At 37.2% G+C, this 21,304-nt stretch overlaps 1 protein-coding gene across 2 annotated transcripts in view; it reads left to right on the top strand.

Moving 5' to 3' along the window:
* Positions 1-21,304, top strand: part of LOC140166173 (hippocalcin-like protein 1) — a 290,306-nt gene that overhangs the window by 47,798 nt on the left and 221,204 nt on the right. Inside the window, exon 1 of one of the 2 annotated variants that reach the window (XM_072189575.1) lies at positions 1,066-1,192. The exons of the other annotated variant lie outside the window; for it this stretch is intronic. The gene's annotated coding sequence lies outside the window, so the exon portion shown is untranslated. Of the gene's footprint in view, positions 1-1,065; positions 1,193-21,304 lie in introns of those variants that run through there. 2 annotated transcript variants of the gene reach the window in all.

The raw sequence follows: 21,304 nt of genomic DNA, 5'->3' as shown, positions 1-21,304 counted from the left end.
CCGTTTTATTCCAGGGTTATGATTTCAGACCAAGGGAGTGTTCATAAAATACTTTGGTGGGGGTGGGGGTTGGAAAAGTTGGAACCTCGGACATCAAACATTTTTGATCCCCCTAAAAAGGGTGGATTTTTTTATCCCCCTTTTATGGTCTAAAATTTTTGGGTCCCTCTTCATGTCCTAAAAAAGAAACCAAAAATATACATCATTAACAGTGGCATAGATTTCTTTTTGACATTATGGGTTGGTGAAAAATTCTTGAAGTCCAGTGAATCCATCACCTTTTGCTGACAAAATAAGTTTATGGTGCAAAAAAAATTGCCATATTGAAGCTAAACTGGTGAAATATAGTACAAACCTGGAATTAATTTGCGCGAAGCGCAAACAAATTGGCACTTTTTAATTTTTATATTAAAATGACCAAATATGGGGTTAATTTTGGTTAGAAACCCAAATACAGGTATCAACATTTGGGGGATGATTGTATGGACCATCCCCTAACAATATATTGGGGGACCCCCCCCCCCCCCGGATACCCCTAGATGGTCATTAACACATTAGCTAAAAATTACAGTTTGGAGTTATTGCTCATTGGAGTCATAGTGTTACACCCAAATTGTAAAGTGCGCACATTTTGTTGATTTGTAGCTTGAGATTACAAAATTGAATAGTTAACATTCCTCTGGGAGTGCATAAAATTTTGGAATGTACATGCCTTCTCATGGAAGTTCTCGTACATTTTACCCCGAATTTTACCTCAAATTTTTTGATCCCCCTATTTAAAAATTCAGTCCTTAGGACCCAAAATTTGTTTGATCCCCCCCCACCAGCACCACCACCAATGTATTTATGAACACTCAATCAGAACTTTTGACATGATCTGAAGTTTTCATCATTATCCCTTCTCCAGTTCCCCATTCACCTGTAGCGCATTATGTGAAACACAATTTAGTTTTTGATAGGCTCCCTGATGTTTTGATTTATTCCCTGTAGTTTATTTTCCCCCACCATGATAACGTTATAGAAATCTCTAGTGGGAATCAGCAACAGTAATAAGGGTTGGTGTTTTGTATCACGATCAAGCGCAAGTGTAGGCAGTGCATGGGTAGTGTACAGGGCAATTCTACAGTGTATTTTCGTGCTATTTTGACAGTTGAAGGGAATTCAGGAGCTGCAACTGTGCAATTCATATACGGTAAGTAGTCATAGTGCATTTGGTAAAGATGTCATAAAATTATAATACACAAGATATTAGATTTATCAGCATGATCAGTGCAGTGAAAGCTTAACCGGAAAATTGTAAACATTGCTATATGTGTACTGTACAATGTATAGCGGATCATGGGATGGGATGGGAGGGAGCTCTTCTACAAGGCTAAAGTTGCATGTAGTGCACGTGAGATATAACATGTACTATAATAAATAATAATGTATTTAGAATTACATATTTAGTCAGTAGGTGTGGTTTCATGCTTCATGCTTTAGCTTGTGATTGATATACTTTAAAACTAAAAGTTATAAGGTTATTACAAGCGCTAAAAATTTCATCATTTTTGACATCAACATTGTCATTCAATGATTAGGTATGCCAGGTGAATTTAAATTTGCCATCAAACTGCATCATTTTATATATCAAATTAAAGCCCTTGAGTAAAGAAAGCCAAAACTGAAAACCTTTTTGTCATAGCACTTTCCGTGGCAAAATTACATCTTTTCAAAAATCGACTTTCATCAAAAAGATTCTGCTAGCAAAATTCCCCAAAAGTAAAACAGCATTACGGGGGTGATGCTAGATCTTAGTCTCATGATGATAGCAGCTTTTTTTAATGGAACTGCTATCAACATCCCTCTAAAATTCCATGTGTGAGTGTCTCATCACCATAAAAAATCATATATTTGGGTCAAGTGAAGTATAGAAAACATATTTATGTATGTTTCCTTGACTGACCTGTTCTTGAAAAAAATTGAAATTTCTATGTAAATATGTATTGTGTTTGGTCCCCGGTCTAGATGAATTTCGCTGACTAGCAAATTTGTTAACTAAAGGTTTGCCTGGCATACCTACAATGATTGACAATGGAATGAGTAGGATGACATTGCATGATGAGTGCATGGTGAACTCGATCATGTCTGGTTCTTGCGTATTGGCTTTGTGGTAAGCAAAATACGAAAGGACTCCCTGTCAAATGAAAGTTCAGAGCAGATCTAAAGTATTTACCGACGTCTCCTACTACTATCCTAAATTAGATGCAAAATTGCGACTATTAAGTATTATAGGCGTGATAAAATTTGTGCATGATTTTATTAATCACATTTTCTGGACCGTAAATTAAGCATGAAATATTACCCTCCAATTTAATAACTTCACTTGCCTGACCGCAAATTTACTCGCCACCGCCAGTGGCGACCGGATGGAATGTTATTTTTCATCACTGTGCACCACATACAATGTACTTGTAATTGGATGACATTGTGCGAGCAAAACAGCAGTGCGCAGTGTGAATAAACTTAATGCGGACCATGCCGACCATCACAATCTTTCACTACGTCTTTCATAACTTATTGTCCAATTGTAAGTGGAGAGTCAGTTGTAGTAACTACAAATTTCGAACGTTTGAGGACTTGTTCTCAAGTTGTAGAAGGTGCCATAGGGTGTCTTCAGTGTTAATTATTTTCATTATAAATGTCGCAAAATATTAATATTGACAATAATTAACAACCTGTTTCACCTCTCCATATATATATTCATACATTGCTCACCTGTGTTTTCATATCATATTTTGTGGTGAAAAATGATTACAAATGTGTAATTTGCAATCATTTTTGGAGCAACGATTTCTTCGTACCGACGGCTAAGTGTGTATGTGAATGCACATTAAACACATACAAACACATACACAGCACCTGCGACCGGGAGTTTCAATTATTGGAACTGGTGGACAGGGGCGTAGCCAGCTTTCTTGGTCAGGGGGGCAAAATAAAAATTTTGGGGCACAGACGAAAAAAATTGCAGTTGCATCATACAATACATAGAGACTGTATGTCTTCGAGCTTCCCGAAAAAGGCCTTATTGGGATGATATGCGTGCGCAGCGCGAAAAAAATGGTATTTTACATTTTTTTCGCCTATTATCCGGCTAAAAAGGGCTATATTGTTACAATGTGCGCGCGTAGCGCGGAAAATTTTTGTATTTTACACTATTTTGGCCATGAATATTGCTTGAAAAGGGGCTCCTTGCCCTTTTATTTTGCTTTTGCCCTTTGATTTTCTCTTTCATTTTTTTGTCAAAGGGGCACTTTTTTCTTTCATTTTTTGTCAGGGGGGGCACTCTGCCCCACCTGCCCCCCCGCTGGCTACGCTACTGCTGGTGGAGAGTAGCATTCTGTTTAAAACTGACGAAACTAAAGTTGGACGTGGACAACTACTAGTGCCATTTTGTAAATCTGATAAATGCCCAGTTTATTAAGTTTGTGCTGCGAACTAGGTCCGGCTGGGATGTGGTTGTCTTGTCTTGTTTTGTATGATACTACTCAACCTTCCAAAAATAAAAAGTGTGTGGAAGTAGGTTGTGTGTGGGTGTTTTGTGTGTGGGTGTTTGGGATCATTGTAATATACCGGTAAAAAAGGCTGGAATAGTGGAATACAATTGAATACCTGAGTGGAAGAAGGGCCCAACTCCATCAAAACTGTTTTTGAGATATTAACAAAAAACTTAATACTTGGAAAAGTTTTATAGACAGAATGTTTTCATCTTCAGGGGACCTTTAAGGAGGCTGTGTACTCTCAGACATGTATGTAGTAAAAGTGCAATAACTTTGTAATTATTCGCGCAAGGCATATAAAAGTATACATTTTATGAAGGCAAGACATCAATAAATCTTAATATAAATACAGATTTGGGGTAAAAACAACAATTATGAAGAAAATCACAAAAAGTGAGTTTTGGCAATATTTGTTAGGTACATCATAACAAAAAAACACTCTTTCCAAAATATTTTATTTTGTTTTTAGCTCAATCTTGAGGCTCCATTCCAAAAACTTTTTTTAAATTTTTTTGATATTGGCCTTATTTTTTGAGATATTGACCATATAAGGCATCAAATTGAATTTGACCACTAGGTTTTTGTGCTTCCGTGGTGTTTCCATAAGATGCGTATATATGTATATTATAGGGGCAAGGACTACAACTACTGCACTGGAAATTTTATTTCAGCACAGACAACAGTTGTGGAGTTAAAGTCAAAAATGAGGGAAAACCAATATTTGATCAATAAATCAATAACTACTTGCTTTGAGGTGCGGAATTTTCAGTGCAGTAGTTGTAGTCCTTGCCCCTATAATATACATATCTTACTTGTCACCAATGCGCTATAATTTTTGAGAAAAATGCAAAAATAGGCACACAATTGGGCAGGGGTGTAGTACCCCCTTAACCATTATTTACCATGAAATAACTGTGCAATCTGTTGTCTATTTTCGTTCGCAACAGATATTCTGATGCTGCCTACAGTGGCGTAGCGTGGGTCATCACATGGGTGGGGGCACCGACCATGATTGGGGGGGCACCGGGTCTGATTGGGGGGGGCACAAGCCGTTTTTGGTAATATACCTATGGGATTTTTAAATCCCCCAATTTGCAGGAGGAGAGCATTAAATAGCTCTTCTGGAGCCTTCAAGCCTAAAGGAGAGCTGTTTAGAGCATTTACAACAGAATGTAAGTAGAGAATGGCCAACTAAGGAAAGCTAAAAATCACTCTTCTATATCAGATTTAAGGAGAGCTGTAGAGAGTGATTGCTCTCACTCTCCTCAAAAGGCAGTCCCTGGTATAATGTGGTCTTAACCTAATATTTGACTTTATTGACGTACACTGTATTGGTTTGTCGACAACTTGTCGACTTCGGATCTTCAGATTTGACAATTGTCAACCATGAAAGTACTACCAGTACGGTACTCGACAACAGCCCTAATAATATTGAATGGCTTATTTTCGTGTGATCATAGAACAATATATTGCACTCCAGAAAAAAAAATTGTATTCCCTGGGTATATCTTTTAGCGTCTTGAACAGTTTAATGTGGTTTCTCTTATGATTGGTAAATTTCAAGCACCTACCCATTAACCCATTATAGCAATATATTGTGACATTTCCATAAATAATAGATTGATATTTATTCCACATTTAAATGATAGTTGCCACTATCAGGTATACAACCCAAAAGTCCTATAAACAAAGTTGTTTCGTTATAAGGCTAACTCCCTCCCCCTCCCCTCTAACGTAAGTGTTAAATATCGAAAATTCCAACCCGTATTCATAGGATACAGGACCAATTAATCTGTTTAAGGTTATTAATTATTTTAAACTGTTGTCATTTGGTAGTTCACAGCATATTACGAATGGTAATGAGCTATAGCAAAAACTGCTTTGCTCAATTCATAGCGAGCGTGTGGAAGAATTCAAATATGACAGATATACTTTTATAGGTGCTGCGGTTCTTGAGTTACGTTTTAAAGAGGGCTGAAACAACAACACTTTTGTATTTAACGTACATAACTCATTAACAACAATAAATTAAGCAAGTTTGCAAAGTATACGATTTGTAGAATGAACTTTTGCAAAACATCAAGGTGTTAATTTTCAATAATATAATTGATCTAGATAATGAAAATTGATTTTTAGGTTGCTTCGACCAACAATATACCTCGTCTACCCTTAAAACATGAATTATCTGGAAGTCAACAGGAACACATTTACCAAGTTAATATTCCGCTTAAAAGTAAAAAATATGAACATTTATGCACATTGCACAACATTTCATTCCAGGGCCTATATCATCAATTTGCGTCAGTCAGTCAATTGTTTAAAATGAGCTTGATGTGTTTAAGGTGGTATTTGAGACAAGTGCTCTATCCATGTTTTAAACAGATTAATTGTGTAGGTCAAATTCAATGAACACTGATCATCATGCCTTTTATTTGAAGCTAAAAATAATCGGACATACGGTTTTCATAATCTAATAATACGAATTTCTTTGTATTGTTTTGTTTTATCAATAATCAACATAGTTAATGAGCTAATATGACTTAAAGTGCTCATTTTATGTAATTTTTACCAATATTGTGCTAAAAAACAATGCATAAATGTTCATAACATTTTTACTTTTAAGCGGAATAGTAACTTGGTAAAAATGTTCCTGTTGACTTCCAGATAATTTATGCATAATTGATTTGTTAGCCATCCTAATTTGCATAATTATTTAACATATATGCAAATTAGCTCATTAAAGATGGGTGATCTGATTAACAGCCTCATCCCCCCAGTTTTTCCTGTCAAAATTGAGAATTTGGTATCAGAAGAAAGCTCATATTTTTCTTATAATCCTGGTGAAATTTTAGACCTAAAATTTATTCCAATTAGATTTTATGAATGAAAAAAGTGATAGCCTCATCCCCAATTGTGGTACATACCACACATACCATTTCTATGGGCTATTGTGAAACACATGTCAAAATGACTAGTGCAATTTACCTTAAAACTTGAGAATTGGATTATTTTGGTACAGGCCTCAATGTGAGGACAAAACACAATTACACAATACGAACAAATCTGACCACCTACCTTTAATTACGCAAATATCAATATGCAAATTTGAGGGCGGCTTCACTATATAATAAATTAGAACATATTACATATTAGAAACATTTTGACCAAATTTCAAGGCAAAAGTATGCAAAATAAAAGTTCCCTGAACAATGCATTGATTTTTAGCAAAATATTGGCAAGCCTTTTCAGCCATATTAACTCATTATCTACATTGATTATTGATAAAAACGATAAGATACAAATAAAATATAAATTGATATATTATGAAAACTGTATGTCCGATTTGCTTCAAACAAAAGGCATATTGGTCAGCAGAGATATTGGTCAGAATCCTTTGCCCTACTCCATTATTCTGTTTGAAACATTCTCATACCATTTTCTAGTTTCCAGAAAATGCCTCATATAGGAACAAGTTCATAACACAAGAAGACAATTTAGCACAAGTTTGAGCAGAGTTATTTTTTAATAATATATTGATTCAGATAATGAAAATCGACAATACCTTGTATAACCTTAAACTGATTTTTAGAGGGTATAGTACATTACAATTGTGTAATAAAAATCATAAAAAGGAAGTCTCTGGCAATCATAACATTATGCCTTTTATGTTAGAAAATTAATTATCAAACATGAATCATATTGACCATAAAAACGAATAAAAACAGCTGGCTCTCAACACACGATATTCAAAATTCAAGCTCCTAAATTGTCTAGGGCAATGACTTAATGGTTATTCGTGCTCAATTTTTGTCAGCCTTCTTTGCATTATTGGGGCGTCATTGTGCCAGACAATTTCGGTTCCGGGAATTTTGAATATTGCGTGTTGAGTGACGGCTGTTTTATTCATATTTTATGGTCACTATGAGTTTGTTTTTAAAATCATGTGATTTCTGCTTGATAATTATTTTTCTAATAAGGCATAATCCTTTAAGGGGGTACTACACCCCTGTCCAATTTTGTGCCTATTTTTGCATTTTTCTCCAAAATTATAGCGCATTGGGGACAAGTAAGATATGTACATTATAGGGGCAAGGACTACAACTACTGCACTGGAAATTTTATTTCAGCACAGACAACAGTTGTGGAGTCAACAGTCAAAAATGAGGGAAAACCAATATTTGATCAATAAATCAATACCGTAACTACTTGCTTTGCGTTGCTGAATTTTCAGTACAGTAGTTGTAGTCCTTGCCATAATATAAATATCTTACTTGCCACCAATGTGCTATAATTTTTGAGAAAAATGCAAAAATAGGTACAAAATTGGCCAGGGGTGTAGTACCCCCTTAAAGCTAATTTAATAGGCAGATATGTTTTGCTGTGACCTTTAAAAAAATTGACCGACCCTACCCCTTGGAAGGATCTATGGATTGGACAATCAAACAATTTTTTTCTGGCCTTATGGCAGATGCACATATGTGATGAACATTCGTCATTTTGATTATTGCGAAACTTTTTGGTTGTAATTTGCCATGTGGGGGTGCACTCTCTGGCAGCATAAATCCCAGGTGGGAGTGGCCTTTGGGTTTATGATGGACAGTTTTTGCATCCTGGTTAAACCCATGTGTGAAAAGCACCAAAAAAAGAAATTCCAGTAAATCTTATTGGCCAGTCAGATGATTAATACTGAACAAATTATAGCTTGATATGGCAAATGCAAAAATACATGTATATTTCATGCAAGTCAAGGTTGGTACATCAGTCAGTCAGTTGGATGCATTACGGCAGTATCCTTCCAAAGTTCCATAACCAGCGTTCGAAATTTTGGTTGTCCGGTTGCCCGGGACAACTAAAAAAGTCACCGGACAACCAAAAATACTGATTCGGTTGTCCGCCGGACAACCATAAATCTAGCCAAAAGTCACATTTGTAGGCCTACGGACAACCAAAAACTTAGACAGACAACCAGAAATTGTAATCTGGTTGTCCGTGGGACAACCACTTATTTTTCCTAAATTCGAACACTGTCCATAACAATGCTCAATCTGAGGCTATTGAGGACGTGTTGATACTACGCTTTATTCCGTATTTTTAGTCAGTGGGAGTGGTCTATAACGTAGACACATAATCTGATTGGACAATCGCATGATTTTGGGTGTCGTCTATCAGGCTGTAGATGACCCCACGTCATCACGAGTGTTGATAACGCGTAACACGCTCATAGAGGTGCGCGCATGTATCGCGTTGTATGCGTAGATGCAGTGCGGAATAATCCCAAGCGCTAGCAGTATGCGCAACAAAAGATGGCCGGCATCCACTACTCAAAATATTGGACCTGCCTGTCGTCTATCACACGGTAGAGGATAGTCAAAATAAAAATTCCTATCGTTTATTCTCTAACAGAACGCATATTGTTATAGAGGGCCGTATTACAGGCTGTAGGCATTGTAATGTACAAAAAGTAGCTTGGGTTCGGAACAGTAACCTCAGATTGTGCACTGTTTGCAAAGTTCTCACTTCATTCTAGGCAGCCAAAGAAACCAACAGGCTGTCTAGAATTCAAGATGGCATTTCAAACAAAACAAAATCCCTGAATATATTGATCTGCCTTATCTCCTGTATTGAATAATTAGGATAAATACAGGTATGGTATATACATGTACAATATTGGATCTAATGTTAGGGTCTACACCACAGATAAAGGTAAAATTATGATTGTGATCTTATAGCATGGGGTTGGGGCCATACATAAATTTAACATTCCAAAATGATATTCCTCAAAATTCAGTTGTAAAATATATAGGATCTTGTAAAGTAAATTTTCAAACTACAGAATGTCCCTTTAAGTGTACATGAGAAATTCAAAACCTTTGTCTGTATCGATGCAGCCATTAAAGTAATAAAGTACTTGCTTGCTGTATCACATGTCTTCTGAAAAATAAATTCATCAGTTATGAATTATTTTAAAAACCAAAATGAAGAAACATTTACCATGGGGGAAAAAGCAGAGGAACAAGCAACTTTTACAAAGCTAAACAAGTAAAAAAGAAGAATCCTTGTATTTTCAATTTTTTTTCCTTTTGCAAATTTGTAACATCTAGCTGCCATTGCCTCACGTTAGTCACGTATAACCACAGCAACACAAAACAAAATTAGATGTAATGTATTTACTCCTTGACTTGTCAATACTCCACCCTTGTAATATATAATTAGAAAACCCAGTACAGAGAAAATTGCTTCAGTGGAGCCCAGTTCAGATGCTCCATAACGGAACTCGCACAAAATATTTATGGATATGTGCGTGGGCGTACCTTGTGCTTTATACTGGCACAGTTTGTAATTTTTTTCAATGTGCACAATAGCAAGATCCCAGGTCTGCTACTAATGTGAAAACCCTAAACCCACTCTACATAATAAGCTGGGTGGTTGGTTGGTTGGTATGATAGATGGATGTATAAAACACTCACTGATGTATAGCTTTCAACAATGGCTGCCATTTTCATCATCATTTCATCGTGGATGTACCCAAAATGATAATTTCCATGCAATATGGCGGGATTTCAGTGCTTTAAGCAGTAGAGGCAACAAGAGGGGCATTCAGGGAAAATGCCTCCTATATTGACCCCTAGTTTAAACAATCCTTGCCCCCCCAGTTGCCATCAACTCATTTAAATAAAAATGTGACAGAATTTTGTTGTTGTTGCATAATTTCTCGTGCCGTGATTTTTCATCCCAGACTGATCAAATCTCAACTAGGGAAACTGTTGGATCCCCATCTGAGGTCCTAAGACGGGCTGTTGGGGCCACATTCCTCTTGCTTGCACTTCAAGCTTGCAAAATTGTTCATCCCCTCCCAAAAATGCTTGCCCCAAACTTCACCCCCGATGATGATGAGTGATGGTGAGTATTGGTGCCACTTTGTTTTATGTTTTGGCTTAAGGGCTGGGGTATGAACGTTTGGACAGTATTTATTTTGGGACATTAGAGAACATCAGACATATCGATTGCATTCTGAATACGAAGATTGTCATTCTGATATCAAATAATTTTGATTTTTTGAAATTCGCAATTTAATACACATTTTATGGCAAATGATATAAAATTGATATTTTTGATATTTAACAGTACTTGAAGTAAACTTTATAAATCTGATGATTTATACTTAAAGTGTATGTAGGTGGGATGAAAAACCGACGATCAATTGAAAATTTTGACCTTTCGTATTGAAGATATGGATTTTTTCCCCAAAACACCAAAAAAAAATTAGGTCTTTTGGGGAAAAAATCCATATCTTCAATATGAAAGGTCAAAATTTTCAATTGACCGTCGGCTTTTTCCTCCTGCTACATACACTTTAAGAATATATCATTAGATTTATATAATTTACTTCGAGGACTGTTATATATCAAAATTTGAAAAATATCAAATTTTTATAATTTGTCATAAAATTTGTATTATATTGTGATTTAAAAAAATGAAAAATTATTGGATATCAGAAAGACATGCTTCAGATTCAGAATGCAATTCGATAGGTCTGAGGTGCTCTCATGTCCCACAAAAAATACTGTCGAAACGCATAATAAACGCTCATTTTGGATCCCTTAAAGGTAATTTCAAGATCACATCTCACTAAATGTGTACATTTACTGATCTTGCATCCATGTAGTGACTTTTTTAAGATCAACAAATAGTTCGGGGAGTATATTACAGCATATAGTTTTTGTAAATTTTGTGATGTGTGATTCGGGCTACGTCAAACATTTGATCTTGAACTGACTGACATGGTTGTAATGTTGATTATGTCAGGATATATTCTAACGGAATTATTTGCAACTTTATTTTGTAGCTCAGAAAGCTCACATTATGGCTTCACAAATCCTCAGACAAATACGGATAATTAAATTAGAGTTCTACGTAAGCGACTAAGTATATGAGTTACAGAAATTATGATATACTGATGAAGAAAATTGACTGGGGTTGAAAGATGAAACCAAGATAGATCAAATATCAATAGTAAATATCAAATATCACGGGATATAGATTGGCCTAATTTAAGGATGAAGCATATTCAGGCTTTGTAGCAATTTGCATGTTAGGAGTGAAGTACATGTAGATGCTAAGTAGGGTTGCTTTGGGGTTGATCTGAATACTGAGGTTTGTTAGGAGAGGGATGAGGGTTGACATCAGGTGATGTACCAGTCAATATATACTCATTTTCATGATGAATCTCACACCCAACATATATATGTATGCAGTGGCCCTCCTCTTTGGATCTTATCATCAAATAACCTCCTTTTAGGACCTTCACCCAATGTCCCCTTATAGGGCCTTATCACCCACAATGTCCTCCTTATAGGGCGTTATCACCGACAATGTCCTCCTTATAGGACCTTATCACCCAATGTCCCCCTATAGGACCTTATGTAAGGCTTTATCACCCATGTCAGTAGGGCCTTATCATCCACAATGTCCCCCTTATAGGGCCCTATCATCCACAATGTCCCCCTTATAGGGCCTTATCACCAAATGACCCCATAGGGCCTTATCACCAAATGTCACCCTTATAGGTTCTTATCACCCAATGTCACCCTATAGGACCTTATCACCCAATGTCACCCTATAGGACCTTATCACCCAATGTCACCCTATAGGACCTTATCACCCAATGTCACCCTATAGGACCTTATCACCCAATGTCACCCTAGATAGGACCTTATGTAGGGCCTTATGACCCGATGTCCCCCTTATAGGGCCTTATCATCCACAATGTCCTCCTTATAGGCCGTTACCACCAAATGTCCCCCTTATAGGTCCTTATCACCCAACCTATGCGAAAAAGGCATGGTTGAACTATGGTTAACCATGGTCAACCATGGTTCAACCATGGGTTTTGACCATGGTCAAACCATGGTCAACCATGCTTTTGAAAAATGGCACCACGGCCAGAGACCATGGTCAACCATGGTTAACCTTTTGACCATGGTCTATCTAAAGTGACCATGGTCAACCATGGTTAAAACTTAGCATGTTTGACCATGGTTGAACCATTGTCAACCATAATTCAACAACCAGGGTTTTGACCATGGTCAACCATGTTTTTGACCATGGTCAACCATGTTTTTGACCATGGTCAACCATGTTTTTGACCATGGTCAACCATGGTCAACCATGTTTTTGAAAAATGGCACCACGGCCAGAGACCATGGTCAACCATGGTCTATCTAAAGTGACCATGGTCAACCATGGTCAAAAATTTGCATGTTTGACCATGGTTAAGAAACAATAGCAATCAAGGAAGAAACAATAGAAAGAAACAATAGCAATCAAGCTTAAACTTTAAATTAGCACCCGATAGAGGGCAGGGCCTGAAGAATGAGGGAAATTATGGGGTAAATATTTAACAGAATAAACTGCATAATCATATTATTTAGATTTATTACGTTAAAAATCTTATTTTAACTTATCAAATTACTAGTTTTTATATTCTATGGTGTCAAATATTTATTCACAACGTTGTAAATACACATTAAATACGATTAATAACAACAGAGGGCGCTAATTTTCTCATTCACTACCCAGAGTCAACCATGGTTAGGTGAGGTGATGACCATGGCTGACAATGCTCAGCCATGCTAAAGCATGGTCGACCATGGTATACTTAAAAGTGACCATGGTCAACCATGGTCAGGTGAGGTGATGACCATGGCTGACCATGCTCAGCCATGCTAAAGCATGGTTGACCATGGTATACTTGAAGTAGCCATGGTCAACCATGGTCAGGTGAGGTGATGACCATGGCTGACCATGCTCACACATGCTAAAGCATGGTTGACCATGGTATACTTGAAGTGACCATGGTCAGGTGAGGTGATGACCATGGCTGACCATGCTAAAGCATGATTGACCATCGTATACTTGAAGTGACCATGGTCAAGTGAGGTGATGAACATGGCTGACCATGCTCACCCATGATAAAACATGGTTGACCATGGTATACTTAAAAGTGACCATGGTCAACCATGGTCAAGTGAGGTGAAGACCATGGCTGACCATGCTCGGCCATGCTAAAGCATGGTCGACCATGGTATACCATGGTGACCATGGCAACCATAGTTGACCATGGTCAAGCCACCATGGCTGATCATCGCTGACCATAGTTAACCATGGTCAACCATGTTTTGACCATGGTTGACCATGGTTGACCATGCTAGCACGGTTGACATTTCGCCTAGGCATGTCCCCCTATAGGACCTTATGTAGGGCCTTATCACCCGATGTAGGGCCTTATCACCCACACTGCCCCCCTTATTCAGCCTTATCACCCAATGTTCACCTTATAGGGCCTTATCACCCAATGTCCCCCTTAGGACATTGTCACCCAGTGTCCCCCTTTTAGGACCTTATCACCCAACAAGAGAATAGGTTTGAGACCAAAAAAGTACCTTACATACTTTTTTGCAAACCATTTGAACTGTGTATTATACATGTATATGTATGTGTACATTTGTATCTCTTCTAACACACATGGCAGCCTCTTCATATTTTATAATATAATTCACTGAGTTTGCTTTAATTGCAAGTACACTTGAAATAAGATGATGTACAAGCTACATGGAGACGAGTTTGGAAACAGGCTTGTATTTAAAGAAAATCAAGGCATGTTTGCAAGTTTGAAAATATTTCTGTTCAAAATGGGTGTTGACTAGCAATATGCGATGTACGGTAACATGATGTGTTATAAATTCCTATCATGACTTGATTGTGGTCAGAGAAGTAGTCAAAATGTATTTTGAAACAGTTGTCTACCCCGGTATCTCTCAGTTTCAATTTGCCATTGAACTCTTGTCAATAGAGGAAATGTTTGGTGAATTATTAAAGCTTTCCTTCCTTAGTTGTGGTCTTATCATAGGTAGCTCTACGGTGAATCCCTGTGAATGTACAACCACCATGACTTGATCAGATTGTGCAATATTTCTAGATTTGGATATTTTGAGGAAAAGGATCTTTATAATCAGTGGTGTAATCTGGGGGGGTACTCAAGTTTGGTTTTGGTAGGGACGTGCCGCTGAGATTTTGGAAGTAGACCCATATATATACCAATTTTTCAAGAAATTTGGGCCCATTGATATACCAAAAGTCAAAATTTTCGGCCGAATTTACCCAAATTTGTCTTAGTTTTTACAAATTTTCCAAAAATTTTGGGAAATTTTGGCTAGATTAGGGAAAAATTGGGCTGTTTTCCGAAAAAATTGAGAAAATTTGAAAAAGGACCCATTCATATACCAAAATAGGCTTTGAAAAAGGGGTCATTGATATACCAGAAGGCTGAAAATGCTACCCATGTTTATGCACGTCCCCGTATGGTCATTTGTACTGAGTACCCCGGGGTGTAATAAAGCCATATTGTAACATTTGCTGAGGAGAACGCATGTCGCCCCCAATATTTTTCAAAATTCTGTTTTTTACACGATTGTAATGTAGCTTTATTAAACTAACATACACGTACCATGCAAAAATCAGACTTTAGGTGCTGTAGTTTTGAATATAGCTCAGGAACCGCTGTTTTATTATTACAATGTAAACATTAGTCAAACACATGCAATGTTCATAACACAGTACGTACATGAGCGCCTATTTTACTACAGAAATTTCACATCAATTGCGAAATATAATGAATGTCTGATTTGCACAACTCGATTTTATAATTATATTGGCATTTCTTCAAAGTTGATTTTCTTGAAAAGTTGTTTATCCATGGTGCCCCCACTATACGCCACTATGGAATACAGCCTACGAAAAATAGGTTTGTTGTGTCTTTAAAAAATAATTATGGTTGTAATGTAATAGATCCTAAATAGCTTTTATAAATTAAAGTTTTGTTATTGCGGTGTTGAATTACATATTGGAGAGCAATTGACCAGATTTTATAGTTTGAACCAGGTGGATTACAATGCGAGCAGAATTATGTCAGTCGCTTACTTTGTATTTCTCTATTACATTATAGTAGGGCATGGATTTGGTTTAAAAAACAAACAAATAAAAAGTTAATGCATTGATGTATAACATGCAACTTATATCCACCAAGTGGATCTTAAGGTGGTGCTATATGAATTTCAAAGTTCTAAAAATGTGTTTATTTTTGGGTCTTTTTTCGTCAATTTGGTATATTTTTAAAATTCAAGTCACACATCCCTAGTACCTACATTGTAATAAAAAAAAAAACATTTGTGAGACTGGACTGGTGGAGAAATCAATTTAATGTTTTTGCTAAAATTGAATTGGTGTATGTAATGTATTCTCTTTAAACTGATATAAGGTGCTTCTCCATGCTCGATGTGCAGAATGTTTCATACAATAAATCAGACGGGCCTCGATGCTCTGCATATACCACATCACATTTGACATGTGTACAATGTACATGCATATTACACTGCGTTATATTAAAAAGGAAACATTGAAAATACATTACAGTTTCTCAAGGTTCTGGTAAGCCATTTAATAGATGAAGCATTGAGAATAGAAACACCAACAGGTCTACTAAACATTTGCCAGTAAGTCATCATGGGTGTGTGCTTCAGTGGCGATACCAGGTTGTTGTTTTTTTTTTTGGGGGGGGAGCAAAGTGGATTTTGCAGCAAAAAGTGGACATTTTCGTAATTTTTGGGTTTTACTGGGTACAGGGGGCAATAGTTATGACGGGGGGGGGGGGCATTTGCTTAATTTACACGTAGAACAAATTTGGAATATGAACAGAAAATTTACCGTAAGTGATAAAAATTAATTGAATGAAAGATACATTTTCAAGGGAGCCAGTCGACTTTGGATGACATTTTTCAGAGCCACAATTTTGTTGTTTGCTTTAAATGACATATTTAAAAGACTTGTTCCAAAGACATCAGTGGGCTTTTGACAATCCATCGTGAACAGCTCTTTTCAAAGCCATGTTAGTGTGCAATGGCAGTCCACTTAGAACAGCATAGGGCAACCTGCAATGAACAGGTCTTTTCAGAGCTGTCAATGTGCTTGGGGTAACTCATAGACTTCACATCACATCCCCAGTGACCGCTCTGTCCAGAGAAACTTTCCTTGTGGCATAGCAGTTTTTGGATGGGAGCGGTTCATGTTCTGAACTTGCAATCATTGTGAGATGAGTTGATATGAATTTCCAAAAGGGGCTATGAAGTAGACTAGGTATCCCACTGTCATTAGTTCTTTATAGAGCCATAAATAGTGACAGAGTACTGTAAACAGCTCTTTTCAGAGACATTGGGGTACATGTATAATGTACATGGTTCAGCCTACAATGAACAATGAAAAACTAATCGAGTCACCAAAGCCAAATGTTTTGTATCTGAAGCCAAATGTTTTGTATCTGAAGGCAACTTGTTGAAGATTTTGCAACATCATCAGCACTTTAAGATTCCTATGTGCACCAGAAACTTACAATTATTTGAACATTGCATGGGTCCTCTTATAAGGATATAAAAGATTTGTAAAGAAATGTCAGAGCTAGAGGGAATTCATGCTGTAATCAGCAATATAATTGGGAGCAATTTAGACTTCATGTACGTATGCTACCATAATCTTTCAAAAAGCTGAATGCAGCTGCTTGATAGTTACGTCATCTTTATCTTTATAGCCTCAATTGTTCCCACTTTTGCAATTTACCGCTACATATATATATGACTCTAAATTATGCAAATCAAGTAATTAATCACTTAAATATGTTAGGTTAATTTCCACAATATAGGTCACTTTGATGTTGTATTTGGGGTAAAAATACTGAAAAGAGTAAATACGGCTAATTTTGTTATCCTTTGCCAAAAGTAGCTTTAGTTAATCATGGTAATTGATTATCTAGTCGGTTCCTCTGGTAATTGGGTTTGAGGAAGATAATGTTACCAGTAAAGATTGAATGATATATGCTTGGGAGGCCAGTATGTAATTAAGTGTGTTACTTGTGCAGTATATTGTTTGTTTCACCAACATTTGAAAATGCATTGTATTTTGTTGTGTGGGGGTGTGTGGATGGATGTGCCCTGGATGTTTGTTGTGTGTTAAAGTTCCGGTTTTTGTGTGTTAAAGTTCCGGTTTTGGATTCTAAAATATCCCCTCTTCCAAACTATAATGCCCCTGTCACTGTTATTTGGGCACAAGGGTCAATGAGTAGTAAGCTATTATGTAAATTATTTTTAAGGTCAAGTTCTGAGGCCATTTTAGGTCATTATCCTGAATTGTTCAAGAAGATTTTTTTTGTCTCACTAGTGGGTGAAGTTTTTTTTTCTCAAAAAACTTTCCCATGCCCCCCCTGGAAATCTAATGGTGCGCCCCTTATGCCAACCAAAACTGGTGATAATAATCTTGGGTAGACAAGGTATAAATCAAGTGGTGGTCATTGGAGGTCAAAATGTCATGCAGGAAAGTTGATTGATAGGAACCAGGAGAGGATTATGGATGGGGATATCTTCAAATAAAAGCAGCCCTCCAATATTTTGTGAATATAGTGATTTCAACCACTGACGACCATGCAACCCGAGAACTATGAAATTTGAGTTGAAAATAATTAGGATAGCGATACAATAGATCAAACGTATAGTTCGTAATTAATATTAATTAATTAGTGGTTTGGTTATGCCAATTATGGAATTTTTACCGAACTAAAATGAGATGCAGCCAAATGAAGATCTATATTCTCTCTAATTAAAGCCCCTCTGTAATAAATCCCCCACCATTATTTTCAGACAAATTGTTCCATAAATGCTGTCAAAATACCATACATTTACCCATATTTTCGAACATACGATCGCTAATTTCACGATGTGTGCAGCCAAGAGACCTGATTAACGCCCCCTTGCAACATGTCGGAAGTTTAATTAGAGAGGACATTGTATTCAAATTAATGTTTTGTTCTTTTACTAAATTCTCTTTATTTTGAATCAAAAGAAGCACATGTTAGAAACCAATAAACAACTGAACCGGGACCACTTGTTAAGGCTTGATATGTTCAAATGCATGTTCTTGGTACTTCTCGCTGCAACTTGGGGATGTTCTTTGACATTCTGAAGTAGAAGCATAGGACCCAAGGTAATTTATAGATGTACATGCTTTTGAAATTAAAGCACAATGTGAATTTCAGAAGTTGCAATTAAAAGAGATACTCATTTCTTTGAAAACAGGTTGAGGATGTGTCTCCAGTGGGATGGAATGATGCAAGTTATTAATGGCTTGCTTGTTACAAAATTAATAACCGTACTCTTTTATAATCTGAAGCTTTGATTCAGAAACTAAAGGTTTTATTTGACTATACTATGTTAATGTTTTGACAGAGGTTCTGTCTCCACAAGTCTCTCTTTCTCTTTCCTCCCTCCCCTTTCTCCCTCCCCCTCCCTCCCTCCCTCATCCGATTCCCTCCCTCAACTCACTTGCTCTCTCTCTCTCTCTCTTTGTCTTTCTCCCCTTCCTTAAATGCTCTTCCTCCCTCCTTCCCTCTCTTCCCCCTCCCAACCCTTCTTCCTTCCTCCCTCCCTCGACTCGCTTGCTCTCTCTGGCTCTCCCAGCCCCATCATTTCTTCCTACAGTCCACCTCTTCCTCCTTCCCTCCCTCTCTCCCTCCCTCCCCTCCCTTCCTTCCTCCCTCCCACCCTCCTCTACTCTCTTGATCTCTCTACCACCTTTTAATTGCGCTAGTCTATCTGCATGTCTCATCATTTTCTCCCTTTAATCTCTTTGTCTGTCCATCTGCCTCTTTTTCTCTCTCTCTCTCCCACTCTCTTTTTCTCTACGTCATATTCTGACACGGAGGTAGGGCGGTTAGCGATCATCATTTTTATCATAATTGGTTCAGATTCTATAATCCGATAATCTAATGCTCAAGTTTTCATGCTTGTACCAAAAGCTGTCAGCACATCTACATGTCACAGATGGACTCTCTCTATATTTACCATAATATTTTGACGGCCAGGAGAGAGAGAGAGAGAGGAGGAGGAGGAGGAGAGAGAGTGAGAGGGATAGAAATGCTTGCCTGTTAGCATCATTGAAATGCAGCTGGAGCCTTAAGACTTAAGGCTGGCTGGTTGATTTGTATCTTAAGGGCATCAAGATACACGGGATCGCAAGACCTTTATATATTGATTGGGTTATCACTATGGACCACAATGGCCTCATCCCAATTGCATAGTTCAATAACCTCAATTAAACAATCATACTGCAAAATTTGACCTCAGGTTGCAGAGTATGAGTTTTCGTACCCAAATTTTCAAAGGTCATTCAATAAATGTACAAATGTATTGGAGTTAAAGAATTGTGCCCTGATAAATGAGCATGTGGCTGCTAGTAGTGATTAGGTCGATACCTGCCTTGGTGACTGCCCAATCCACCTACATATTCAATATGAGATGTGAAATTATTTTGCCAGGTTATTTCTTTCTCCCCCCCCCCCACCTCCACACACATTTCAGAGATTTCAAGAAAAACATATATGGACATTGATAGCAGAAATGCCTTTAGTTTAATGTATTTTTCGGCTCCCTGTAACAGTGTTCGACCGGGAGAAGTTGTACTACAGTCACCGGCAGAGATAAACTTGCAATATTGCGTCTGACTTCTTGGCAATCAGACCAATTACGCTGTACTGCGCAGGTCAGCAACCAATCACACCGCACCTCTGCTCTGATGTCAGACGCAACATTCCGGGGTTTATGTCTGCCGGTGAAAAAATGTCTATCCAGACTGACAGTTGTTGGTATCCACAAAAGAATGTAAAGTCAGCCAGTTTTGAGCCTCTCAGCCCCACCCACCCCCTGGTCCCCATCCTGGTAAACTTTTGTGGTTGCTTGTGTACTTATTTGTTTTGTACCCAGTTTCAAAAATGCTTGTCTGTAAAATAAAGAAATGAAATAAGTCCACTAATGCCACGATTTATCTTTGTTAACCTTTGCATGATTGCATCATTTAGCAAGTTAAAGAAGAAAAAAGAAAAGAAAAAAGAAAAGCATTATTATTAGGCCAAATAAAAAAATAAACATGTTTCACGTCCCCTCCCGCTTCCTTTTTTGAGGTTTCCTGAAATATATTTTTATTTTTTGAAATTCACTTTAACTAACTTTTCAAAAAATATGTCTAGGAAGTTGGGATGCTTTCTGTAGCCTTGTTAAGATACAAGAAACATTTTAAGTAGGTTTTGTGATCATTAGAGGGGGTGTAACTCTCAGAACAACAAATAAAAAAGGGCCTCCTCCTTTTTCCAGGCATTATTGTATGTACGCTAAAACAGCTTTAAGTATGGGTATTTACATCAATTTTGCGATTAAAATAGAAAATAAAAAGCCCCTCTTCCTCCTTTTTTTTTGAAAACCGGACGTGAAACATGTTTTATTTTTTACTTGGCCTTATCTTCAACACACTTCAGGAGAACATGATGAATGTTGCTATTTAGTATTAGTAGGGAAATTCCCGATGAAATTTGATATCAACGTATTGAAATTAGGGGAATTCCCTAAACATTCCAAAAGGAGAATTTTATTTTGCTTACAGTGGTACCACGTCTAGACAGCATTATGCATGTCCCAAGTCGTGATCAGATGGAGGTTAACTCTTAGTACGATAGTCATTAATGTGACATTGTAATCAATTTCTTACACGGATACATGTCCACGCAAAAGTCAGTTACCAGGATTTCTGTGGTAATGCATATCTAGGGGAAAGATAACATCTCATGGACAAAATAAAGGAAAGAGAAATGATAAAAACAGTTTGGGATCACTTAT

Source organism: Amphiura filiformis, chromosome 12, assembly GCF_039555335.1.
Source record: "Amphiura filiformis chromosome 12, Afil_fr2py, whole genome shotgun sequence".
NCBI lineage: Eukaryota > Metazoa > Echinodermata > Ophiuroidea > Amphilepidida > Amphiuridae > Amphiura > Amphiura filiformis.
This window is presented reverse-complemented; position numbering and strand designations above follow the sequence as displayed.